Source organism: Arachis stenosperma, chromosome 2 (genome assembly GCF_014773155.1).
Source record: "Arachis stenosperma cultivar V10309 chromosome 2, arast.V10309.gnm1.PFL2, whole genome shotgun sequence".
Taxonomy (NCBI): domain Eukaryota; kingdom Viridiplantae; phylum Streptophyta; class Magnoliopsida; order Fabales; family Fabaceae; genus Arachis; species Arachis stenosperma.
The window spans coordinates 90926263-90954175 of NC_080378.1; the positions used below are offsets into that span (position 1 = coordinate 90926263).

Sequence of the window (27913 nt, forward strand, 5' to 3'; positions counted from 1 at the left end):
ATTTGATTTTAAAAATTAATGACTTGCCTAACAAGAAAAGATATGATTCAAACATAAAACCTTCCTTAACAGAAAAGGCAAAAAATGTTCAATCAAATCATTAATTGTTAGTAAGTATCTTTGAAAAAGGAAAGAAATTGATTTTGAAAACATTTGATTGAAAAGATATGATTTGAAAAAGATTTGATTTTGAAAAACTTTGAAAACTTGAAAAAAATTGATTTTGAAAACAAAATCTTCCCCCTTTGCCATCCTGGCATTAAACGCCCAGAATGGTGCACATTCTGGCGTTTAACGCCCAAACTACTACCCTTTTGGGCGTTAAACGCCCAGCCAGGCACCCTGGCTGGCGTTTAAACGCCAGTCTGTCTTCTTCACTGGGCATTTTTGAATGCCCAGCTTTTTCTGTGTGATTCCTCTGCAGTATGTTCTGAATCTTCAATTCTCTGTATTATTGACTTGAAAAGACACAAATTAAAAATATTTTTGGATTTTTAGTAATGAGGAATAATAAAAAATGCAACTAAAATCAAATAACAATGCATGCAAGACACCAAACTTAGCAGTTTGTATATTACTGACACTAACAGAATGAGAATGCATATGAGAAACAACAAAACACTCAAGTCAATAGAATTCAAAGATCAAAACAAGAAAATCATCAAGAACAACTTGAAGATTAATTAAGACACATGCAAAAATTCGAAAAATGCAAGAAGAACAGAAACATGCTATTGACACCAAACTTAAGATGAGACTCTAGACTCAAACAAAAAATATTTTTGGTTTTTATGATTTTGTAATTTTTTTTTTTGGCTTTTTCGAAAATTAAGTGGAAAAGAAAATAAAGGTATCAAAATTCTTAATGAGAATTCCAGGAATCATGCAATGTTAGTCTAAAGCTTTAGTCTAAAGGAATTAGACATGGCCGGCTAAGCTTCAGCAGGACATTGCATTCAAGAGCTAAATTGATGAGGATCAATCAGCTTTGGTGATGATAAGAACATCACCTTGAAACACTAGAATTCATTCTTAAGAACTCTGAAGAAAAATAATACCTAATCTAAGCAACAAGATGAACCGTCAGTTGTCCATACACAAGAACAATCCCCGGCAACGGCGCCAAAAACTTGGTGCACGAAATTGTGATCAATACTTTTCACATCTCAAATAATCCCTAGTAATGGCTCCAAAGACTTGGTGCTCAATACCATGGCATAAACACAACTTCGCACAACTAACCAGCAAGTGCACTGGGTCGTCCAAGTAATAAACCTTACGCGAGTAAGGGTCGATCCCACGGAGATTGGTGGTATGAAGCAAGCTATGGTCATCTTGTAAATCTCAGTCAGGCAGACTCAAATGTATAATGGTGATGAACGAAAATAATATAAAGATAAGGATAGTGATACTTATGTATATCATTGGTGTAAGAGCTTCAGACAAGTGTATGAAGATGCCTTCCCTTCCGTCTCTCTGCTTTCCTACTGCCTTCATCCAGCCCTTCTTACTCCTTTCCATGGCAAGCTCGTGTAGGGTTTCACTGTTGTCAGCAGCTACCTCCCATCCGCGCAGTGAAAGCTAATGCACACACTCTGTCACAGTGCTGCCAATCACCGGTTTGGTTCCCTCCCCTACCGGAATAGAATAACTCTTTTGCGTCTGTCACTAACGCCCAGTAGGTTACAGGTTTGAAGCACATCACAGTCATTCAATCATTGAATCCTACTCAGAATACCACAGACAAGGTTTAGACCTTCCGGATTCTCTTGAATGCCGCCATCAGGTCCTGCCTATACCACGAAGATTCCGAAGAATCCAAGAGATATTCACTAAGCCTCGGATGCTTGTAGAACAAGAATGGTTGTCAGTCACTTTGTTCATAGGTGAGAATGGTGATGAGTGTCAATCATCACCTTCATCAAGTTGAAGAAAAAGTGATATCTTGGAACAAGAACAAGCGGAGTTGAATAGAAGAACAATAGTAATTGCATTAATACTCGAGGTACAGCAGAGCTCCACACCTTAATCTATGGTGTGTAGAAACTCCACCGTTGAAAATACATAAGAACAAGGTCTAGGCATGGCCGAATGGCCAGCCTCCCAATGATCTAAGAACTAGATGTCCAAAGATGATCAAAGGATAAAAAACAATCCAAAGATGAAAATACAATAGTAAAAGGTCCTACTTATAGAAAACTAGTAGCCTAGGGTGTATAGAGATGAGTAAATGACATAAAAATCCACTTCCGGGCCCACTTGGTGTGTGCTTGGGCTGAGCAATGAAGCATTTTCGTGTAGAGACGTTTTCTGGAGTTAAACGCCAGCTTTCATGCCAGTTTGGGCGTTTAATTCCAAGTTTTATGCCAGTTCCGGCGTTTAACGCTGGAATTTCTTGAGGTGACTTTGAACGCCGGTTTGGGCCATCAAATCTTGGGCAAAGTATGGACTATTATATATTGCTGGAAAGCCCAGGATGTCTACTTTCCAACGCCGTTGAGAGCGCGCCAATTGGGCTTCTGTAGCTCCAGAAAATCCATTTCGAGTGCAGGGAGGTCAGAATCCAACAGCATCTGCAGTCCTTTTCAGTCTCTGAATCAGATTTTTGCTCAGGTCCCTCAATTTCAGCCAGAAAATACCTGAAATCACAGAAAAACACACAAACTCATAGTAAAGTCCAGAAAAGTGAATTTTAACTAAAAACTAATAAAAATATACTAAGAACTCGACTAAAATTACCAAAAACATACTAAAAACAATGCCAAAAAGCGTACATATTATCCGCTCATCAGGTTGCCTCCCAACAAGCGCTTCTTTAATGTCAGTAGCTTGACAGAGGGCTCTCATGGAGCCTCATATTTTCTCAGAGCAATGTTGGAACCTCCCAACACCAAACTTAGAGTTTGAATGTGGGGGTTCAACACCAAACTTAGAGTTTGGTTGTGGCCTCCCAACACCAAACTTAGAGTTTGACTGTGGGGGCTCTGTTTGACTCTGATTTGAGAGAAGCTCTTCATGCTTCCTCTCCATGGTGACAGAGGGATATCCTTGAGCCTTAAACACAAAGGATTCTTCATTCACTTGAATAATCAGTTCACCTCCATCAACATCAATCACAGCCTTTGCTGTGGCTAGGAAGGGTCTGCCAAGGATGATGGATTCATCCATGCACTTCCCAGTCTCTAGGACTATGAAATCAGTAAGGATGTAATGGTCCTCAATCTTCACCAAAACATCCTCTACAAGTCCATGAGCTTGTTTTCTTGAGTTGTCTGCCATCTCTAGTGAGATTCTTGCAGCTTGTACCTCAAAGATCCCTAGCTTCTCCATTACAGAGAGAGGCATGAGGTTTACACTTGACCCTAAGTCACACAGAGCCTTCTTGAAGGTCATGGTGCCTATGGTGCAAGGTATTGAAAACTTCCCAGGATCTTGTTTCTTTTGAGGTAATTTCTGCCTAGACAAGTCATCCAGTTCTTTGGTGAGCAAAGGAGGTTCATTCTCCCAAGTCTCATTTCCAAATAACTTGTCATTTAGCTTCATGATTGCTCCAAGGTATTTAGCAACTTGCTCTTCAGTGACATACTCATCCTCTTTAGAGGAAGAATACTCATCAGAGCTCATGAATGGCAGAAGTAAATCCAATGGAATCTCTCTGGTCTCATTTTGAGCCTCAGATTCCCATGGTTCCTCACTAGGGAACTCATTGGAGGTCAGTGCACGCCCATTGAGGCCTTCCTCAGTGGCGTCCACTTCCTCTCTTTCCTCTCCAGATTCGGCCATGGTTATGGCTTTGCACTCTCCTTTTGGATTTTCTTCTGTATTACTTGGGAGAGTACTAGGAGGGAGTTCAGTAACTTTCTTGCTCAGCTGTCCCACTTGTGCCTCCAAATTCCTAATGGAGGACCTTGTTTCAGTCATGAAACTTTGAGTGGTTTTGATTAGATCAGAGACCATGGTTGCTAAGTCAGAGGGGTTCTGCTTAGAATTCTCTGTCTGTTGCTGAGAAGATGATGGAAAAGGCTTGCCATTGCTAAACCTGTTTCTTCCACCATTATTGTTGAAACCTTGTTGAGGTCTCTCTTGATTCTTCCATGAGAAATTTGGGTGATTTCTCCATGAAGAATTATAGGTGTTTCCATAGGGTTCTCCTAGGTAATTCACCTCTTCCATTGAAGGGTTCTCAGGATCATAAGCTTCTTCTTCAGAGGAAGCATCCTTAGTACTGCTTGGTGCATTTTGCATTCCAGACAGACTTTGAGAAATCAAATTGACTTGTTGAGTCAATATCTTATTCTGAGCCAAAATGGCATTCAGAGTATCAATCTCAAGAACTCCTTTCTTCTGACTTGTCCCATTGTTTACAGGATTTCTTTCAGAAGTGTACATGAATTGGTTATTTGCAACCATTTCAATGAGCTCTTGAGCCTCTGTAGGCGTCTTCTTCAGATGAAGAGATCCTCCAGCAGAGCTATCCAAAGACATCTTGGATAGTTCAGAGAGACCATCATAGAAAATACCTATGATGCTCCATTCAGAAAGCATGTCTGAGGGACACTTTCTGATTAATTGTTTGTATCTTTCCCAAGCTTCATAGAGGGATTCACCATCCTTCTGTCAGAAGGTTTGGACTTCCACTCTAAGCTTACTCAATTTTTGAGGTGGAAAGAACTTTGCCAAGAAGGCATTGACTAGCTTTTCCCAAGAGTCCAGGCTTTCTTTAGGTTGTGAGTCCAACCATATTCTAGCTCTGTCTCTTACAGCAAAAGGGAATAGCATCAGTCTGTAGACCTCAGGGTCAACCCCATTAGTCTTGACTGTGTCACAGATTTGCAAGAACTCAGCTAAAAACTGATGAGGATCTTCCAATGAAAGTCCATGGAACTTGCAATTCTGTTGCATTAGAGAAACTAACTGAGGCTTAAGCTCAAAGTTGTTTGCTCCAATGGCAGGGATAGAGATGCTTCTCCCATAGAATTCGGGAGTAGGTGCAGTAAAGTCACCTAGCACCTTCCTTGCATTGTTGGCATTGTTGTTGTTTTCGGCTGCCATGGGTTCTTCTTCTTTGAAGAATTCGGTCAGGTCCTCAACAGAGAGTTGTGCCTTAGCTTCTCTTAGCTTTCGCTTCAAGGTCCTTTCAGGTTCAGGGTCAGCTTCAACAAGAATGCCTTTGTCTCTGCTCCTGCTCATATGAAAGAGAAGAGAACAAGAAAATGTAGAATCCTCTATGTCACAGTATAGAGATTCCTTGAGGTGTCAGAGAAAAAGAAAAATAGAAGAAGGAAGTAGAAGAATTCGAACTTGATTAGATAGAGTTCGAATTGTGCATTAAGAAGGAGTGATACTCCATAAATAGAAGGATGTGAAAAGAGGGGAAGTAATTTTCGAAAATTAAGTAAAAGATTTTGAAAACATTTTGAAAAACACTAATTGATTTTCGAAAGATAAAAGTGGGGAAGAAATCAAGTGATTTTTGAAAAAGACTTTGAAAATAGAAATAAAAAAGATTTGATTGAAAACTATTTTGAAAAAGATGTGGTTAAGAAGATATGATTGGTTTTTAAAAAGATGTGATTGAGAAGATATGATTTGAAAAACATTTTTTTTTAAAAAAAGATTTGATTTTAAAAATTAATGACTTGCCTAACAAGAAAAGATATGATTCAAACATTAAACCTTTCTCAACAGAAAAGGTAACAAACTTGAGATGTTCAATCAAATCATTAATTGTTAGTAAGTATCTTTGAAAAAGGAAAGAAATTGATTTTGAAAACATTTGATTGAAAAGATATGATTTGAAAAAGATTTGATTTTGAAAAACTTTGAAAACTTGAAAAAAAATTGATTTGAAAAACAAAATCTTCCCTCTTGTGCCATCCTGGCGTTAAACGCCCAGAATGGTATCCATTCTGGCGTTTAACGCCCAAAATGCTACCTTTTTGGGCGTTAAACGCCCAACCAGGTACCCTGGCTGGCGTTTAAACGCCCAACCAGGTACCCTGGCTGGCGTTTAAACGCCAGTCTGTCCTTCTTCACTGGGCGTTTTGAACGCCCAGCTTTTCTGTGTAATTCCTCTGCTGCATGTTCTGAATCTTCAGTCCCCTGTACTATTGACTTGAAAATAGAACCAAGATCAAATAAACAAGGCATGCAAGACACCAAACTTAAGATTAGACACTAGACTCAAACAAGAAACATAAAGTATTTTTGGTTTTTATGATTTTTAAAATTTTTTTTTGTGCTTTTTTCGAAAATTATGTGAAAACAGAAAATAAAGGTTTCAGAATTCTCAATTTGAATTTCCAGGAATCATTGCAATGCTAGTCTAAGACTCCGGTCCAAGAATTAGACATGGCTTCACAGCCAGCCAAGCTTCCAAAGAAAGCTTCGGTCCAAAACACTAGACATGGCCAATGGCCAGCCAAGCCTTAGCAGATCATTGCTCCAATGGCAAGATTGATGGGAATCAACAAGCTATTGTGATGATCAGTTGAAACCTCGGTCCAATAAGATTAGACATGGCTTCTCAGCCAGCCAGACTTCAACAGATCATCATGAAACACTAGAATTCATTCTTAAGAACTCTGAAGAAAAATACCTAATCTAAGCAACAAGATGAATCGTCAGTTGTCCATACTCAAGAACAATCCCCGGCAACGGCGCCAAAAACTTGGTGCACGAAATTGTGATTGCTACTTTTACACAGAACAATCCCCGGTAATGGCTCCAAAGACTTGGTGCTCAATACCATGGCATAAACACAACTCCGCACAACTAACCAGCAAGTGCATTGGGTCGTCCAAGTAATAAACCTTACGCGAGTAAGGGTCGATCCCACGGAGATTGTTGGTATGAAGCAAGCTATGGTCACCTTGTAAATCTCAGTCAGGCAGACTCAAATGGGTATAGATGATGAATAAAGCATAAAGATAAAGATAGAGATACTTATGTATATCATTGGTGAGAGCTTCAGATAAGTGTATGAAGATGCCTTCCCTTCCGTCTCTTTGCTTTCCTACTGTCTTCATCCAATCCTTCTTACTCCTTTCCATGGCAAGCTTATGCAAGGGTTTCACCGTTGTCAGTGGCTACCTCCCATCCTCTCAGTGAAAACGTTGCCTATGCTCTGTCACAGCATGGGTAATCAGCTGTCGGTTCTCGGTCAGGCCGGAATAAAATCCATCGATTCTTTTGCGTCTGTCACTAACGCCCCGCCTGCTAGGAGTTTGAAGCACGTCACAGTCATTCAATCATTGAATCCTACTCAGAATACCACAGACAAGGTTAGACCTTCCGGATTCTCTTGAATGCTGCCATCAGTTCTCGCCTATACACGAAGACTCTGATCTCACGGAATGGCTGGCTCGTTTGTCAGGCGAGCACTCGGTTGTCAGGCGATCAACCATGCATCGTGTATCAGGAATCCAAGAGATATTCACTAAGCCTCGTATGCTTGTAGAACAAGAGTGGTTGTCAGTCACTTTGTTCATAAGTGAGAATGATGATGAGTGTCACAGATCATCACATTCATCAAGTTGAAGAACAGGTGATATCTTGGAACAAGAACAAGCGGAATTGAATAGAAGAACAATAGTAATTGCATTAATACTCGAGGTACAGCAGAGCTCCACACCTTAATCTATGGTGTGTAGAAACTCCACCGTTGAAAATACATAAGAACAAGGTCTAGGCATGGCCGTGAGGCCAGCCTCCCAATGATCTAAGATAGCATAAAACTCAAAGATAGCTACCAAGATTCCTTGATGAAAATACAATAGTAAAAGGTCCTACTTATAGAAAACTAGTAGCCTAGGGTGTACAGAGATGAGTAAATGACATAAAAATCCACTTCCGGGCCCACTTGGTGTGTGCTTGGGCTGAGCAATGAAGCATTTTCGTGTAGAGACTCTTCTTGGAGTTAAATGCCAGCTTTTATGCCAGTTTGGGCGTTTAACTCCCATTTTGGTGCCAGTTCCGGCGTTTAACGCTGGAATTCCTGAGGGTGACTTTGAACGCCGGTTTGGGCCATCAAATCTTGGGCAAAGTATGGACTATCATATATTGCTGGAAAGCCCAGGATGTCTACTTTCCAACGCCGTTAAAAGCGCGCCAATTGGGCTTCTGTAGCTCCAGAAAATCCACTTCGAGTGCAGGGAGGTCAGAATCCAACAGCATCTGCAGTCCTTTTCAGTCTCTGAATCAGATTTTTGCTCAGATCCCTCAATTTCAGCCAGAAAATACCTGAAATCACAGAAAAACACACAAACTCATAGTAAAGTCCAGAAAAGTGAATTTTAACTAAAAACTAATAAAAATATACTAAAAACTAATTAAAAGATACTAAAAACATACTAAAAACAATGCCAAAAAGCGTACAAATTATCCGCTCATCAGAGTCACAAAACAAATGCAAAAATTAAAAATAGAATCAAAAACAGCAGAAGAAAAAGCACACCCTGGATAAAGAGCTTACTGGCGTTTAAACGCCAGTAAGGAGCATCTGGATGGCATTCAACGCCAGAACAGAGCTTGAATCTGGCGTTGAACACCAGAAATAAGCAGCAGTCTAGCGTTTAAACGCCAGGATTGCACCCTGAGGAAAGCTGGCGTTTAATGCCAGAAACAAGCATCAGGCTAGCATTAAACACCAGAAACAGGCTACATCTGGGCGTTAAACGCGAAAAACAAGCTTAAGTCTGGCGTTAAACGTCAGGATTTCATGCAGAGGGCGTTTTACACGCCTAATTGGTGCAGGGATGATAAATCCTTGACACCTCAGGATCTGTGGACCCCACAGGATCCCCATCACCTCTTCACCACTCACATCCATCCACTCTTCCCCATAAACCCCACCTACCTTCAAATTCAAAATCTATTTTCCACCCAAACCCACCCTAAATTACCGAACCCCATTTCCTCTCCCTCCACTATATAAACCCCTCCATCATTCTTCATTTTCACACAACACAACCCTCTCTTCTCCCCCTTGGCCGAAACCCACACATCTCTCCCTTTCTTCCATATCTTCTTCTTCTTCTATTCTTTCTTCTTTTGCTCGAGGACGAGCAACATTCTAAGTTTGGTGTGGTAAAAGCATAACTTTTTGTTTTTCCATAACCATTTATGGCACCTAAGGCCGGAGAAACCTCTAGAAAGAGAAAGAGAAGACAAAAGCTTCCACCTCCGAGTCATGGGAGATGGAGAGATTCATCTCGAGGGTCCATAGCTCAGTAGTAGAGCATTTGACTGCACATCAAGAGAGCCCCCTCATGGACCTCAACAAGAGCATGAGGAATTCCCTCATCAAGAAATCCCTGAGATACCTCAGGGAATACATTTTCCTCCACGCAATTATTGGGAGCAACTAAGGATAGGAGCACCAAAATTACTAGGGATCATGCAACAGAGGCAAGGAAGAGACATAGAGGAGCTCAATGACACCATTGCTCCTTCAAGAAGAATGCATCACCCTCACTAAGGTGGACTCATTCCTTAACTTCCTTGTTCTTATCTCTCTATTTTTTGATTTTATGCTTTATGTTTGTCTATGTTTTGAGTCTTTACTACATGATCATTAGTATTTAGTAACTATAACTTAAAGCTATGAATAATTCCATGAATCCTTCACCTTTCTTAAATAAAGAATGTTTTTAATACAAAAGAACAAGAAGTACATGAGTTTCGAATTCATCCTTGAAATTAGTTTAATTATATTGATGTGGTGACAATATTTTTTATTTTCTGAATGAATGCTTGAACAGTGCATATTTTTTATCTTGTTGTTTATGAATGTTAAAATTGTTGGCTCTTAAAAGAATGATGAAAAAGAGAAATGTTATTGATAATCTGAAAAATCATAAAATTGATTCTTGAAGCAAGAAAAAGCAGTGAAGAACAAAGCTTGCGAAAAAAAAGTGGCGAAAAAAATATGAAAGAAAAAGAAAAAGCAAGCAGAAAAAGCCAATAGCCCTTAAACCAAAAAGCAAGGGTAAAAAAGATCCAAGGCTTTGAGCATCAATGGATAGGAGGGCCCAAGGAAATAAAATCCAGGCCTAAGCGGCTAAATCAAGCTGTCCCTAACCATGTGCTTGTGGCATGCAGGTCCAAGTGAAAAGCTTGAGACTGAGTGGTTAAAGTCGTGATCCAAAGCAAAAAGAGTGTGCTTAAGAGCTCTGGACACCTCTAACTGGGGACTTTAGCAAAGCTGAGTCACAATCTGAAAAGGTTCACCCAGTCATGTGTTTGTGGCATTTATGTATCCGGTGGTAATATTGGAAAACAAAGTGCTTAGGGCCACGACCAAGACTCATAAAAGTAGCTGTGTTCAAGAATCAACATACTTAACTAGGAGAATCAATAACACTATCTGAACTCTGAATTCCTATAGATGCCAATCATTCTAAACTTCAAAGGATAAAGTGAGATGCCAAAACTGTTCAGAAGCAAAAAAGCTATAAGTCCCGCTCATCTAATTAGAACTAATATTCATTGATATTTTGAGATTTATATTATATTCTCTTATTTTTATCCTATTTGATTTTTAGTTGCTTGGGAACAAGCAACAATTTAAGTTTGGTGTTGTGATGAGCGGATAATTTATACGCTTTTTGGCATTGTTTTTAGGTAGTTTTTAGTAGGATCTAGCTACTTTTAGGGATGTTTTTATTAGTTTCTATGCAAAATTCACATTTTTGGACTTTACTATGAGTTTGTGTGTTTTTTTGTGATTTCAGGTATTTTCTGGCTGAAATTGAGGGACCTGAGCAAAAATCTGATAGGAGGCTGACAAAGGACTGCTGATGCTGTTGGATTCTGACCTCTCTGCACTCGAAATGGATTTTCTGGAGCTACAGAACTCCAAATGGCGCGCTCTCAACTGCGTTAAAAAGTAGACATTCAGGACTTTTCAGAAATATATAATGATCTATACTTTGTTTGAGCTTAGATGATGCAAACTGGCGTTCAACGCCAGTTCCATGCTACATTCTGGAGTAAAACGCCAGAAACACGTCACAAACCAGAGTTAAACGCCAAACATACGTTACAACTTGGCGTTTAACCCCAAGAGAAGCCTCTGCACGTGTAAAGCTCAAGCTCAGCCCAAGCACACACCAAAGTAGGCCCCAGAAGTGGATTTCTGCACTTAGACTTATTTCTGTAAACCCTAGTAGCTAGTCTAAGTATAAATAGGACTTTTTACTATTGTAATCTATCTTTGGTCTCAGTTTTAATCTATTGTTCATCTTAGGAGTCTATGGATCACATTTTGTGGGCTGGCCATTCGGCCATGTCTGAACCTTGATCACTTATGTATTTTCAACGGTGGAGTTTCTACACACCATAGATTAAGGTGTGGAGCTCTGCTGTACCTCGAGAATTAATGCAATTATTATTGTTCTTCTATTCGATTCAAGCTTATTCTTATTCTAAGATATTCGCTGCATTCCAACCTGATGGATGTGATGATCCGTGACACTCATCATCATCCGTCTCTATGAACGCGTGCTTGACAACCACTTCCGTTCTACCTTAGACCGAGCGTGTATCTCTTGGATTCCTTAATCAGAATCTTTGTGGTATAAGCTAGAACCCTTTGGCGGCCATTATTGAGAATCCGGAAACTCTAAATTTTGTCTGTGGTATTCCGAGTAGGATTCAGAGATTGAATGACTGTGACGAGCTTCAAACTCGCGATTATTGGGCGTAGTGACAGACGCAAAAGAATCAATAGATTTTATTCCGACATGATCGAGAACCGACAGATGATTAGCCGTGCTGTGACAAGAGCATTTTGACCATTTTCACTGAGAGGATGAGAAGTAGCCATAAACAACGATGATGACCTACATACAGCTTGCCATAGAAAGGAGTAAGAAGGATCGAAGGAAGGCAGTAAGAAAGCAGAGATTCAGAAGGGACAAAGCATCTCCATACACTTATATGAAATTCTCACCAATGATTTACATAAGTATTTTTATCTTTATTTTCTATTTATTTATCCTTATATTCGAAAACTATTATTACCATTTGAATCCACCTGATTGAGATCTATAAGATGACCATAGCTTGCTTCATACCAACAATCTCCGTGGGATCGACCCTTACTCACGTTGGGTTTATTACTTGGACGACCCAGTGCACTTGCTGGTTAGTTGTGTGAAGTTGTGAAGACTGTGAATCACAATTTTGCATATCACGGCGCTCGGTTGAGGTTGCGATAGTGAGAGAGAGAAGATGAGTGAGAGAGAAAGAAAGAGAATATGGGTGATGGTGAGAGAAGATAGGGGCGACGGTGGTGGTCGCCGGCGGGTGGTGGTTGCAGGGAGTAGGATGGGGTTAGAGGGAGGCGCGGGAGCGTATTGTGCGCTCACGCGTAACTGGGGTAATCTTGCAAAGACGCGTGCGTGTACTGTGCACATACGCGTACTTCGAGTTGGGCTAAAGGCTTAGTGCTGGCCCAGGGTTTGTATAACTCCCTGGATTTTGGCCTGGTGGTTGCATCAATGGATCGGTGCGCACATTCCTTTATAGACTCATGAGTGCGCAAGCGCGCAGTACGTGTCCGTGCGACGAAGGTTGGGCAGGAGCTTAATGCAGGCTCAAGGAAGGCCCAACTCTCTGGAAAATGTATGGGCTGCATCCGCTTATTGGCGCGTGCGCGTATAGCGTGCGCGCGCTATCCCCCCTTTTTTTTTCAGACATCTTAAAATGTCCAAAAGCTTCCTATCAACACCTACAGCTCCTAACCAATCAAAAAGTATACAATTCACAAAAATTCATATTGGTTTAAAATTTATTCAACTACTAACAAGCACAACATACATTTCAAAATGCTAACACTCAATTTATTAAAGCAACTAAAATGAAATGGGAAACTACCTACAATGGTAACTCAAATCACTTATTAATAAAATCTACAGGAGAGTGGAAAGAGTATACCATGGTGGGGTGTCTCCCACCTAGCACTTTTAGTTTAAGTCCTTAAGTTGGACATTTGGGAAGCTCATTGTCATGGCGGCTTATGATTGTACTCATCCTTGAATCTCTAAGGATCTTTGCTTCTCAATTGGTTGATAGAATTTCCAACCATCTTCACCAATCTAGGATAGAGTTCTACCTAAGATATGAGTCCCCATAGTTGGTCTTCACATAGCGAACCGGGATCCCATATCTTTTCTTCACACCCATCCGCAAGTTGAATTTCATGAATTTTCTTTCCGGGTGGTTGACAAATAGAATTCTCTTTAGCACTCCATGCTTTCCTTCTAGACCCATATAAAGTGGCATTCTTCTAATCATGGTTCCTATACCTTGAAGCTTTGACCTTAATGAGCCTAATACCAAATTTCCAACCACTACACATTTCCTTCTTACCCTTAGTTCTACAAAGAGCTCTAAGTTGTCCATCCGTTTCAATTAAACCATATTCAAGCAAGAAAGTGAAGCTTGTAAGATAAGAATTTTACCCACTTGAATGTTGTGTAGGATGGTGACTTGGGAAGGAGAGCCTCCCCACACTTAGACAATGCAAGGTCGACTTCTTTATGCTCTTCTTTGAATATCCCCACCTCTTGACAAGTTTCTTCACTTTCAACCTTTTCCCTTTTGTCGTTTTGCTTGGTGTTGTCTTTAAGAATTTTGATTTCATACTCAATGGGAGGTGATTTAATTTTGAATAGGAATTCATTGATGAATAAATCAATCTTTTGATCAACCTCTTCATATTCTTCAATTTCAATATACACCATGCCAACTTGTTCCTCTTGGTAGCTTGTTTTCGACTCGTTCTCTTCCTCATTGCTCACCAAGGGTACGGGAGATCGTGCATACTCTTCTATAATTTTAACTCCATATCCAATGGGAGAGGATTCAATTGTGGATAGAAATTCATCCATGATTGAATCTATTTCTTGCTCAACCCTCTCATATTCTTCAATCTTGATATGCTCTGGAGGTTGTTGAGATTCACATGGTAGTTTCGCATCTCCTAAATCTTTGACCACTTCCTCCTTTGGTTCAAGAACCATAGGCTTCTCCAATTGCTCCACTACTACTACCGATTCTTCCTTTTCCACTGGATTCTCCAATTTCTTCTTCATACTTTGCTCTTCCTTTGGCTTTTCACATGTGGCTACGGGAACAACTCGAGTATTCACACATTAGTGGGCTAAAGTGTGCACCACCTTGGTTAAGTTGGTCACAAACTCAAGTGTATCCCGCTTCATGGCCTCTTCTCCTTGAAGTAACAAAGTGAGAGAATCACTATTGGGGCTTGGGGTGAATAGGAAGGTTCATTATTTTGGAGAGAGGGTTCATGGTAGGAAGGTGGTTCCGCTTGGTAAAATTGTGGAGATAGTGTGCATTGAGGTGGTTCTTCATAGTAATCATGATAGGGTTGTGGTGGTTCTAAAGGTTCTTGCTCATAATGATCACAAGGATGTAGTATGGGTGATTGGTCATATGATGGATGTGGATCATGGGAAGGTGCTTGGTAATGAAAGGCTTGTGAGAATGGTTGATGTACATGTTGAGGATAAGATTCATAGGCATATGATGGTGGTTGTTGAGTGTCACACAAGGGGTCACCATAGCCATTGAATGGGCATGCATTAGGATGGGAATTATACCTATAAGTATCCGGAGGTTGTTGCCAATAGGAGTGATCAATTCCTTGAGGCTCCTCCCATGTTAGAGTGTTTCATCCTTGGTGCATGTTATCATTGGAGTTCATATTTTCTACAACACAATTAGAACCGAACTCATAGCCAAAGTGAGAATTCAGTAGGGAAAAACAAAATAAAACCAACAAAAACTAGTATACAAGCAATTAACAAACCTATTTACACTATTCACATATATACAATAACCAATAACGCAACACCATTGCAAATCCCCAGCAACGGCGCCATTTTGATGATTAAATTTTTGATGGTTTAGAATTTCACCAATGAAATCTCGTTGTAAAGTATAGTCTCTAAACCAACAATAATCCTTTCATACAAAATTTTGTTTGTTACATGTACAAACCCCTAAAATCTATAAACCAATGTATTTAAACCTCGGGTTGTCTCTCAAAGGACTTGCAGGGTAGTGTTCTTGTTATTGGTTATGGACTTGTATATTTTGGGGTTTTGAATGAGAAACATGAAAAGTAAATGGAAATGAAATTTTATTAACAAAACGGTCTTGGCAAAGGTTGGTTGTCAAGGGCCTCTATCCTTATCACTAACCACAATTATGATAGTTTCAAGGAACAATCCCACTAAGTCATCCTCTAACAAGTAGCAAGGAAGGTCAAGTGAGTTAGATCAATCCAAGTCCATAAATCCTAGCTTTCCACTAATAGAATTAATAAAGGCTAGAGTCAATGGCTATCAACTATCAATCACATGGACATTAGTAACTCAAGAAGTCCTAAGTTACCTTCCCAAGCCAAGAACATAAAATTCTACTCTAACATCCTTCCAAGTATTTCGTCAAACACTTGGAAGGTACAAAAGAAAAGCATAGCAAATCACAACAAGAATGAATTCTAACAACAATCAAATGCAAAGAATCAACAATAACAATCAAGGAAATCACAATTATCATGAATTACCTCAAATTGCATTAAAAGAAAATAAGAGGAACAAAAGTAGATCCACAACAAAGTAAAGAATTACAAGGATTAAAGTATAAAACTAGAGAGAGGGAGAGTAGAGGAACAAGAATTGATAAAGGAATAGTAAATCAAATCATGAATTAAATCTAGATCTAAGAGGAGAGATTAACCTAAACCTAATCCTAATTCTAATTCTAGAGAGAAGTGAGAGCTTCTCTCTCTAAAACTAATCTTAATGTATATGAGTGAAGTAAAGATGCTAGAATGGTAGAATGATGATAGAATGACGCCTTCCCCTTCAATCCTTAGTCCTTTAAAGCATTTTGGTACCAAAATTGGTTGTAACTTGGCCCCACAGCTTCCCAGAAATCGCTGGGCACATTTTCTATTTAAAAATCACGTGCGGCCTTCGGTGCAGACGCGCACAGTGCGCGTACGCGTCCATGAGTCAGTTTGCAATCTGCGCGGAGGCGTACAGTGCGCGTGCGCGCCCATGGCATTTTCCAATTCTTTGGCTTTTCATGATTTCTCCACTTTGTATGCTTTCCTCTTTACTCATTTGATCTATTCCTAGCCTTTTCAATCTAAGATCACTAACAAACATATCAAGGCATCTAGTGGAATCAAAGGGAGATTAAAATCATCAAGTTAAAGGCCTAAAAAGCATGTTTTCACATCTAAGCACAAATAAGGAGACAATCACAAAACTATGCTATTTCATTGAACAAATGTGAGGAAAGGTTATCAAAATGCTCTAAATTCAACACAAGATAAACCCTAAAAACGGGGTTTATCAAATGGTCTTTGGTTTCGGGACCCTGAACACTCCATCATTTTGAGATCCTTCACGTTTTGCAATTATAAGGGCATCTAGTCCTATTGAAATCATTCATTAATACCAAACAATTAATCTATGCTCAATGGTTCCCTTGCATATATTATGGAGGAAGTAGATTATTATTGAAAATAAAACAAAATTAAAGCAATTACCTACGCACCACGTATTGAAGCTAACTATAATAAAGGTATGTTATATCTGGTTTGTCTTATTTATATCATTACAACAATAAAGAAGAAGAAAAGTCAAATGGTATTGAAGAAAAGGAAGACATTTTTCTTAGCATATATGAGTACAACAAGCCTCCAAACTCCAAAAGTGCCCCTCCGTTCCCCCTCCCTTTTTGTTTTTTTTCTCCTTTTCTTGTAGGTCACAAAATAATGATAAACATTGTTATAAACTTATAATATTAAGTTGTGTGTACTACTAGAACAGAGTAATATAAAAACTCTTTGTTATTGCTATGAAGACAAGTACATAGTTAAAAAAAAGTTTTATCTAAATTAAGTAGAGTAATTAATTAGTATGTAGTTCTTAATTATAATGATAGAGTGAGATAGAAGAATTTTTCCGTTCAATGATGAAAAAAATAAACTATTTTCATGAAGACAAACATTAAAATCTGCATAATAAGAATAGAATTCAACAGCTTTATCATCATCAAACAAACACATATCTCATCATGATTATCATAGAACAAGGGCAGCAACCTATCAAACATTTATATTATAATCAAACAACAAGGACAACAACACATCAACAATTTTTTGATGCTTAAGAAATCTATGATCCATCAACAGCAGCCACTTTAACAATGTATAATGAATTATTATCAGATCAGCAAAATGTATAATGAATTGACCAGACAATAAACTGATGGAATAATATAAATGTTAGTCCAGATCTGTGACACTAGAAATGTATGTGGCTAAAGTTCTTCCAAATGAACAACATTTTTTTCCTTGGTTTAAACTAAGATTTCACTATTGAAATTACAATTTTACTTATTGAGAAGTTGATAAGAGTGAACTGAAAATAGATATGAAATATGTAAATAGACATAATAGTGGTATATATAGTAGCCAATAGTAGCATTGAAGCTAGGAAATAGGGTTTACCAACTCTCAAAACCAGCATTGAAGCAATGTTTCTTTCGAGCTCTGCACTAGGAAGGGTTTCTTTCGAGCTCTCAAAACATAACAGTGGTGGCAAAGGTCTCAAAACCAGCTCGACCTTGCATGAGGAAGGGTTTCTTTCTAGCGACAAAAGGAAACGGTGGCATAAGCGGTTGGGTATTTGCAGTGACGGAAGGGAGTGGTGGCGGAGGGAGCATCGACGAAAGTTTTGCGAAGGATAGTAAGCACCGAGGGAGTCACCACTAGAGAGAGTCACCATCGAGAAGAGAGTTAGGGGTTTATGGTGGGAGTAGCGATGGTGCATGGGAGTTCCAGAAAAGGGAGCACTGACAAAGGCATTGCGAGCACCGGCGATATTCTTCGGAATGCTGGGGTTCTTCGTGGAGTGTTGGGGTTTTGATCGAAGTGTTGTTATTTGAGGAGTGCCATCAGTTTAGGGTGAGGCATGAGAGTTATTTGCTAGTGAGAAGCACAAAAGGGTTTAGGGTTTCGAAGAAAGAGTTTCAAAGTGTGCAATAATGTAACTCATCATATCTGAACGAAATATTTTTTTGGGAACCTTTTGGCCACGGTTTTGAAGTGTGCCAAAAGAATTACAGGAAATGGCCACACTTTTAAAACGTAACCGTGATGAAACCATCTCGGCATGCTTCGAAAGTGTGGCTATTTTTCTCTATGGCCACGCTTTTGAAGCATGGCAAAAAAAAGCATAGCCTATTCTCTAATCGATTGCCATCGTCATATAAGCGTGGCCATTGACCTCTTTTGCTACGCTTTTTTAAGCGTGACAAGAAAAACTGTGGTCAAATTTCTAATCAATCGCCACTCTCATAAAAGCGTGGCCATTAACCCTTTTGGCCACGCTTCTAAAGCGTGGCAAGAAAAAAGCGTAGCCACAAGTCTTTTTTCTAGTAGTGCCATAATAATCCCTAGACCCCTTTTCAGTCAACAATTATATATAGTGATCATGTGGCACTCACTAGCCATGTTGGATACAACAATGGCTAACTGACATGGCCAAATTAAAATTTTGAGCATTTAGTCTCTCTCCGTTTATATAACCCTAATTCATTCTTCTTCTTATTAAAGCTATGTCTTGGTAGATGAAACCGCAAAATAAATATTCATCCAACCTCAATAAGCCAATCTTCAAGTACCACCTTGCCACCATACTTCATTGCTTCCTCATATGCCATGCAAAATTCAAAACCAGGAATGATCTTAAGTTCACGAGCAATCTGTTAGAAAAAAGTTTAAGACAGGAAACATGTTGTACGAGGGTTCATGTATGCTTCATGCATGCTTGAACAAGGGACCAAAAGCTAATAATACGCTAAAAAAATCTAAAAATTAGATGATAAATATTAAAATGTCAAAGACAGAAACATGGTAGCAGATACATGTGTTATGATCCTTTTCCTTCATTTTGATTGCAACCATTTCTTTCATAGTAGGTATTTGGAAGAAGGGGAAAATAGTATTTAACTTACTAAGCAAATACAAAAAAGAAAAAAAATGCCTTCAATTCAAAGACAATGTACACACACCAGTTACCATAAGGTCAAGTTTGCATTACTACTATTATCTAGAAATTTTACATGGACATTGAATCAACTATTAAGAGATACGTAAAAATAGTTTCTTTTATGTAGAGGGAGCTTGAAATTAACACTTTGAAAAGTTACATTGCATTGAATGATAGTTGTTCCGAGGGTTACCTGAAACTGTAGGTCGATCTTGGATGAGATCTTCTGTTCTGGTCGGAGCTGTTATGTCCGACCTGTTGGACTTGATGGTGGTGCTGATCCTTCGTTCCCAAAGGGTGGGGGGTACCTGCAAGGGACTCTGATGCTTAAGTTAGCAAGGGTATTAAGCAGGTATTGAATAGAATCAGAGTATGAGTTATACCTAGGTGCTCTAGTGTATTTATAATGGTGTAGAGTGACCTTTTTAGATGAGATAAGTTAGTTATCTTATCTTATCTTTATCTTATCTTTGACCGGGATCCTCGTATCTTCAAGGGAACTGCCTTTATCTCTATGGGCTTAGGCTGCCCTTGGATTCGGGACGTGTTCCCCTATTTGGGCCCTTTATTGGGCTTTCCTGTGACTTGGCCGAGCTCTTTAAGAAGAAGTCGGGTCATCCTGACCTGAAGAGGTCGGTCGCTTTGTCTGTAGAACATCACAGGTCAGACAGCTTTGACCCAGGGTATGAACAGTGCCCCTGCTCGAGCTTGGTCTTTATTTGGAGGTCGAGTCTTAGTTTTTAGGACTTCGAACCTTCTCAGGTGAAGCCGAACTCAAGCATTTTGTCGATTTTATCCTTGTAGAGTTTTTTGAATGCAAAACGTTTCGCTTCCTTTAAAAACGCGCGCTTTTGGATTTAGCGTCCTGGCCTTGGGAACGTGCGAGGGTTTTTAATGCCCCATTAATTGGTTTTTGATGCTCCATTTCTCTTGGCTTTTATTTTGAAGTTTACTCCCAGAAAATGTTTTCTTCTCTCTTGCTTTTCGCTGTGACTTCCCTTTTTCTCCTCCCATTCTGTTTTCTTTTGAAAACTTATGTTTCTTGGTGTTTCTTCTTGCGACGCTTGTTTGACGATCGTAGGTGCTTTCGACGGTGATTTCTGGCCTCCTCATTTTCAACCTTCTTCCGTGTTTTATCTCCTTTGCTCAGGTTGGTTTTGTTTTCCCTTCACCGTTTATTTCTGCTGCGTTGTGTTTGATTTTGAAGCTCTGGCTTTGACTGAGTGCATGTTGAAAAGCTTGAATTTTATCGCGCCTGGTTTGTTACTATGATGCATGCTTTTTTCCTTGTATGCTTCTGAGTGTATTTTCCTAGTTTGACTTTTTAGGGCTTTGTATGCTACTGCTGATTTCTGAACTGTTGTAACTTTTTCTTTTTTTGATCTTCTTCGCTTTTGTTTCTCTTGAAAAGGGTTTCTCTGTGTTCTTGCTGCGGGTTTCTGTTGGGACATTAGTCTTGTAGATTTTCCTGAATCTTTATTCCCTGATTGCCTCCAAAGGATGCCCCTGGACTTTCTTGGTATGGGTCCTGGGGTTTCCTTTTGCTGTTTGTGCCGTGTTTGGACTGTGCTAGCTGAGTTGCTTTAATTTCGTCCGAGATGTTTTTAGTAATCCACTCTCCTTTTCTTGTTTGTAGGACTAGTTGGCTATGTCTTCTCGCAAATATATTATAGAGACATCTTCTAAGGTTTCTGAGGGTATGTCCGATTGGTTGGACTCCCTTGTTTTGATGTGTGTTTCTGTGGTTAATGCTGAATTCTGTGAGGAGCTTAGGAAGCATCACCATTTCTGTAAGAGTAGGGATCAAGAGAAGAATTATGAGTTGGTGGCACCTGACTCCGAGGAGAGGGTTTGCTTCCCTGTCTTGACCCAGGGGGAGCGCCTTTTCTTTTATGCCTATGACTATTTCTTCAGCCAGTTGGATATCACTTTTCCTTTTACCTCGTTTGAGACCGATTTGTTGTGGTCGTGTAATGTAGCTCCTTCCCAGCTTCATCCAAACTCTTGGGGCTTTATTAAGATTTTTCAACTTCTTTGTCGAGAACTGAATGTTACCCCTTCTCAAACTCTTTTCCTTTATTTGTTTGTTTTAACTAAGCCCGGGATCTCTTCAAAAAAGAAAGCCTCATGGGTTTCTTTTAGAGCTGCACAAGGACATAAGGTTTTTACCATGTACGATGAGTATTTTAGGGACTTCAAGAATTATTTTTTCAAGGTTTGAGCTGTTGAGGGAGCTTATCCCTTTTTTCTGGAAGCGAATGGGGAGCCATCCTTCCCTTTATATTAGCAGCAGAATGTAGTAGTGTCCTGTTATACGTGGGAGATGCTTGATGAGGTCGAACAGGCCTTTGTGATGGTTTTGGAGGATCTTTAGGGGGAACCTCCTCATTTAGATACCAAAAAATGTTTGGGAAACCCCTCCATTGTCCGAGAGATATTGGGTATTACTTGATGTATACTATTCCTTGTGTTTTGCTTTTTCCTCTTTCTTCCCAGTATGATAATTTGTTGTTTTCCATTTTTCAGAGATGGCCAAGAATAATGATGCAATGAAGGCCTTCAAGAAGGCGAGGAAAGCTACTGCAGCTCAAAACACCTCGGCCTGTGTAGATGGGGAAGGAACTTCTCAAGTTCCTTTGAAGCCGTCTGTGCCGAGCTCTCTTGGCCCGAGGAGGATGATCCCTACACCTCGGGTCCATTTAGTGGATCCCCCACAATCTTCAACTGCTGCTGTGGTTTCTTCTTCAGCCGTCCCTCCTCCTAAAAGACCTCGAACTGTTGAACCTTTCAATTTGGACGCCCCGAATTTTGACCCTATTGGCTTTGTGGACCAGCAGATCGCACCTTATGGTGCCCTTTCTATGGATGATTGATAGGAAAAATTGTGATTCACTCTTTTCATAACTTGAACAATTCTTAGCAATGGCTCCAAAGACTTGGTGCACACTACCATGGTTCGCTCATATTCTTCACAACTTCGCACAACTAACCAGCAAGTGCACTGGGTCGTCCAAGTAATAAACCTTACGTGAGTAAGGGTTGATCCCACGGAGATTGTTGGTATGAAGCAAGCTATGGTCATCTTGTAAATCTCAGTTAGGCGGATTAATAAATGGTTATGGAATTTTCGAAATTAATAACAAATAAAGCATAAAATAAAGATAGAGATACTTATGTAATTCATTGGTAGGAATTTCAGACAAGTGTATGGAGATGCTTTGTCCCTGTTGAATCTCTGCTTTCCTACTGCCTTCCTTCAATTCTTCATACTCCCTTCCATGGAAAGTTGTATGTAGGGCATCACCGTTGTCAATGGCTACATCCCATCCTCTCAGCGAAAATGGTCCAAATGATCTTGTCACAGCACGACTAATCATCTGTCGGTTCTTGATCATGTCGGAATAGAATCCATTGATTCTTTTGCGTCTGTACCACGCCCAACAATCGCAAGTTTGAAGCTCGTCACAGTCATTCAATCCCTGAATCCTACTCAGAATACCACAGACAAGGTCTAGACTTTCCGGATTCTCAAGAATGGCTGCCAATAATTCTAGCTTATACCACGAAGATTCTGATTAAGGAATCCAAGAGATATTCGCTCAGTCTAAAGTAGAACGGAAGTGGTTGTCAATCATGTGTTCAAAGGTGAGAATGATGATGAGTGTCATGGATCATCACATTCATCATGTTGGAGTGCAACGAATATCTTAGAATAAGAATAAGCATGAATTGAATAGAAAATAGTAGTACTTTGCATTAAAACTCGAGGTACAGCAGTGCTCCACATCCTTAATCTATGGTGTGTAGAAACTCCACCGTTGAAAATACATAAGTGATGGTCCAGGCATGGCCGAATGGCCAGCCTCCATGAACGTGATCAAAGGATCATAAGGTAATCCAAAAATAATCCAAAGATGTTGGTGCACGAAATTGTGAACACTACAACTTCGCACAACTAACCAGCAAGTGCACTGGGTCGTCCAAGTAATAAACCTTACGCGAGTAAGGGTCGATCCCACGGAGATTGTTGGTATGAAGCAAGCTATGGTCACCTTGTAAATCTTAGTCAGGCAGACTCAAATGGGCATAGATGATGAATGAATAAAACATAAAGATAAAGATAGAGATACTTATGTATATCATTGGTGGGAGCTTCAGATAAGCGTATGAAGATGCCTTCCCTTCCGTCTCTCTGCTTTCCTACAGTCTTCATCCAATCCTTCTTACTCCTTTCCATGGCAAGCTTATGCAAGGGTTTCACCGTTGTCAGTGGCTACCTCCCATCCTCTCAGTGGAAATGTTCAACGCACCCTGTCACGGCACGGCTATCCATCTGTCGGTTCTCGGTCAGGCCGGAATAGAATCTAGTGATTCTTTTGCGTCTGTCACTAACACCCCGCCTGCTAGGAGTTTGAAGCACGTCACAGTCATTCAATCATTGAATCCTACTCAGAATACCACAGACAAGGTTAGACCTTCCGGATTCTCTTGAATGCCGCCATCAGTTCTTGCTATACCACGAAGACTCTGATCTCACGGAATGGCTGGCTCGTTTGTCAGGCGAGCACTCGGATGTCAGGCGATCAACCATGCATCGTGTATCAGGAATCCAAGAGATAAACACTAGGGCCTTGGTTGCTTGTAGAACAAAAGTGGTTGTTGATGAGCGGATAATTTATACGCTTTTTGGCATTATTTTTAGTATGTTTTTAGTATGATCTAGTTAGTTTTTAGTATATTTCTATTAGTTTTTAGTTAAAATTCACTTTTCTGGACTTTACTATGAGTTTGTGTGTTTTTCTGTGATTTCAGGTATTTTCTGGCTGAAATTGAGGGATCTGAGCAAAAATCTGATTCAGAGACTGAAAAGGACTGCAGATGCTGTTGGATTCTGACCTCCCTGCACTCGAAGTGGATTTTCTGGAGCTACAGAAGCCCAATTGGCGCGCTCTCAACGGCGTTGGAAAGTAGACATCCTGGGCTTTCCAGCAATATATGATAGTTCATGCTTTGCCCAAGATTTGATGGCCCAAACCGGCGTTCAAAGTCACCCTCAGGAATTCCAGCGTTAAACGCCGGAACTGGCACCTAAATGGGAGTTAAACGCCCAAACTGGCATAAAAGCTGCCGTTTAACTCCAAGGAGAGTCTCTACACGAAAATGCTTCATTGCTCAGCCCAAGCACACACCAAGTGGGCCCGGAAGTAGATTTTTATGTCATTTACTCATCTCTGTACACCTTAGGCTACTAGTTTTCTATAAGTAGGACCTTTTACTATTGTATTTTGATCTGGAGATCTTTGAATCTTTTGATCACTGAGAGGCTGGCCTCACGGCCATGCCTAGACCTTGTTCTTATGTATTTTCAATGGTGGAGTTTCTACACACCATAGATTAAGGTGTGGAGCTCTGCTGTACCTCGAGTATTAATGCAATTACTATTGTTCTTCTATTCAATTCCGCTTGTTCTTGTTCCAAGATATCACCTGTTCTTCAACTTGATGAATGTGATGATCCGTGACACTCATCATCATTCTCACTTATGAACAAAGTGACTGACAACCACTCTTTTTCTACAAGCATACGAGGCTTAGTGAATATCTCTTGGATTCCTGATACACGATGCATGGTTGATCGCCTGACAACCGAGTGCTCGCCTGACAAACGAGCCAGCCATTCCGTGAGATCAGAGTCTTCGTGGTATAGGCGAGAACTGATGGCGGCATTCAAGAGAATCCGGAAGGTCTAAACCTTGTCTGTGGTATTCTGAGTAGGATTCAATGATTGAATGACTGTGACGTGCTTCAAACTCCTAGCAGGCGGGGCGTTAGTGACAGACGCAAAAGAATCGATGGATTTTATTCCGGCCTGACCGAGAACCGACAGCTGATTACCCATGCTGTGACAGAGCATAGGCAACGTTTTCACTGAGAGGATGGGAGGTAGCCACTGACAACGGTGAAACCCTACATGAGCTTGCCATGGAAAGGAGTAAGAAGGATTGGATGAAGACTGTAGGAAAGCAGAGAGACGGAAGGGAAGGCATCTTCATACGCTTATCTGAAGCTCTCATCAATGATATACATAAGTATCCCTATCTTTATCTTTATGCTTTATTCGTTTATCACTATACCCATTTGAGTCTGCCTGACTGAGATTTACAAGGTGACCATAGCTTGCTTCATACCAACAATCTCCGTGGGATCGACCCTTACTCGCGTAAGGTTTATTACTTGGACGACCCAGTGCACTTGCTGGTTAGTTGTGCGAAGTTGTGTTTATGCCATGGTATTGTGCACCAAGTCTTTGGAGCCATTACTAGGGATTGTTTGTGTAAAAGTAGTGATCACAATTTCGTGCACCAAGTTTTTGGCGCCGTTACCGGGGATTGTTTGAGTTTGGACAACTGACGGTTCATCTTGTTGCTTAGATTAGGTATTTTTTTTTCAGAGTTCTTAAGAATGAATTCTAGTGTTTCAAAGGTGATGTTCTTATCATCACCAAAGCTGATTGATCATCATCAATTTAGCTCTTGAATGCAATGTCCTGCTGAAGCTTAGCTAGCTATGTCTAATTCCTTTAGACTAAAGCTTTAGACTAACATTGCATGATTCCTGGAATTCTCATTAAGAATTTTGATACCTTCATTTTCTTCTTCCACTTAATTTTCGAAAAATCCAAAAAAATTACAAAATCATAAAAACAAAAAATATTTCTTGTTTAAGTCTAGTGTCTCATTTTAAGTTTGGTGTCAATTGCATGTTTCTGTTCTTCTTGCATTTTTCAAATTTATGCATGTGTCTTCATTTATCTTCAAGTTGTTCTTGATGATTTCCTTGTTTTGATCTTTGAATTCTATTGACTTGAGTGTTTTGTTATTTCTTATGTGCATTCTCATTTTGTTAGTGTCAATAGTATACAAACTGCTAAGTTTGGTGTCTTGCATGCATTGTTATTTGATTTTAGTTGCACTTTGATTATTCCTCTTTATTAAAAATCCAAAAATATTTTTAATTTGTGTCTTTTCAAGTCAATAATACAGAGAATTGAAGATTCAGAACATACTGCAGAGGAATTATACAGAAAAATCTGGGCATTCAAAAATGCCCAGTGAAGAAGACAGACTGGCGTTTAAACGCCAGCCAGGGTACCTGGCTGGGCGTTTAACGCCCAAAAGGGTAGAGTTTTGGGCGTTAAACGCCAGAATGGATACCATTCTGGGCGTTTAACGCCAGGATGGCAAAAAGGGGGAAGATTTTGTTTTCAAATCAAATTTTTTTTCAAGTTTTCAAAGTTTTTCAAAATCAAATCTTTTTCAAATCAAATCTTTTCAATCAAATGTTTTCAAAATCAATTTCTTTCCTTTTTCAAAGATACTTACTAACAATTAATGATTTGATTGAACATTTTAAGTATGTTGCCTTTTCTGTTGAGAAAGGTTTAATGTTTGAATCATATCTTTTCTTGTTAGGCAAGTCATTAATTTTTAAAATCAAATCTTTTTAAAATTATTTTCAAAATCATATCTTTTCAATCATATCTTTTTTTAAAACCATAACTTTTCAATCATATCTCTTTAATCACATCTTTTTCAAAATAGTTTTCAAATCATATCTTGTTGATTTCTAATTTCAAAAATCTTTTTCAAAAATTACTTGATTTCTTTCTCACTCTTGATTTTCGAAAATTAATTAATTTTTTTTAAATGTTTTCAAAATATTTCACTTGATTTTTGAAAATTTCTTCCTCTCTTCTCACATCCTTCTATTTATGGACTAACACTATTCCTTAATGCAAAATTCGAACTCCATCTTCTTTGATAAGTTCGAATTTTCTACCTCTGTCTTCCATTTTTCTTTTCCTCTGACACCTCAAGGAATCTCTATACTGTGACATAGAGGATTCCATATTCTCTTGTTCTCTTCTCTTTCATATGAGCAGGAGCAGAGACAAAGGCATTCTTGTTGAAGCTGACCCTGAACCTGAAAGGACCTTGAAGCGAAAGCTAAGAGAAGCTAAGGCACAACTCTCTGTAAAGGACCCAACAGAAATCTTCAAAGAAAAAGAAGAACCCATGGCAGCCGAAAATAACAACAATGCCAACAATGCAAGGAAGGTGCTGGGTGACTTTACTGCACCTACTCCCGACTTCTATGGGAGAAGCATCTTTATCCCTGCCATTGGAGCAAACAACTTTGAGCTTAAGCCTCAATTAGTTTCTCTAATGCAACAGAATTGCAAGTTCCATGGACTTCCATTGGAAGATCCTCATCAGTTCTTAGCTGAATTCTTGCAAATCTGTGACACTGTCAAGACTAATGGGGTAGACCCTGAGGTCTATAGACTTATGCTATTCCCTTTTGCTGTAAGAGACAGAGCTAGGACATGGTTGGACTCACAACCTAAAGAAAGTCTAGACTCATGGGAAAAGCTAGTCAATGCCTTCTTGGCAAAGTTCTTTCCACCTCAAAAATTGAGTAAGCTTAGAGTGGAAGTCCAAACCTTCAGACAGAAGGATGGAGAATCCCTCTATGAAGCTTGGGAAAGATACAAACAATTAATCAGAAAATGTCCTTCAGACATGCTTTCTGAATGGAGTATCATAGGTATTTTCTATGATGGTCTCTCTGAACTATCCAAGATGTCTTTGGATAGCTCTGCTGGAGGATCTCTTCAATTGAAGAAGACGCCTACAGAGGCTCAAGAGCTCATTGAAATGGTTGCAAATAACCAATTCATGTACACTTCTGAAAGGAATCCTGTGAACAATGGGACTAATCAGAAGAAAGGAGTTCTTGAGATTGACACTCTGA

The 27913-nt window shown here is 39.6% G+C and overlaps 2 non-coding genes across 2 annotated transcripts; one reads left to right on the forward strand and one right to left on the reverse strand.

Moving 5' to 3' along the window:
• Positions 1–4539: 4539 nt before the first annotated feature.
• On the forward strand, positions 4540–4647 carry LOC130965074 (small nucleolar RNA R71). The gene has a single exon (XR_009081130.1). It is a non-coding gene; the product is annotated as a small nucleolar RNA R71 (small nucleolar RNA).
• Positions 4648–27579: 22932 nt separating this feature from the next.
• LOC130963785 (small nucleolar RNA R71) lies at positions 27580–27687 on the reverse strand. The gene has a single exon (XR_009079904.1). It is a non-coding gene; the product is annotated as a small nucleolar RNA R71 (small nucleolar RNA).
• Positions 27688–27913: the final 226 nt, after the last annotated feature.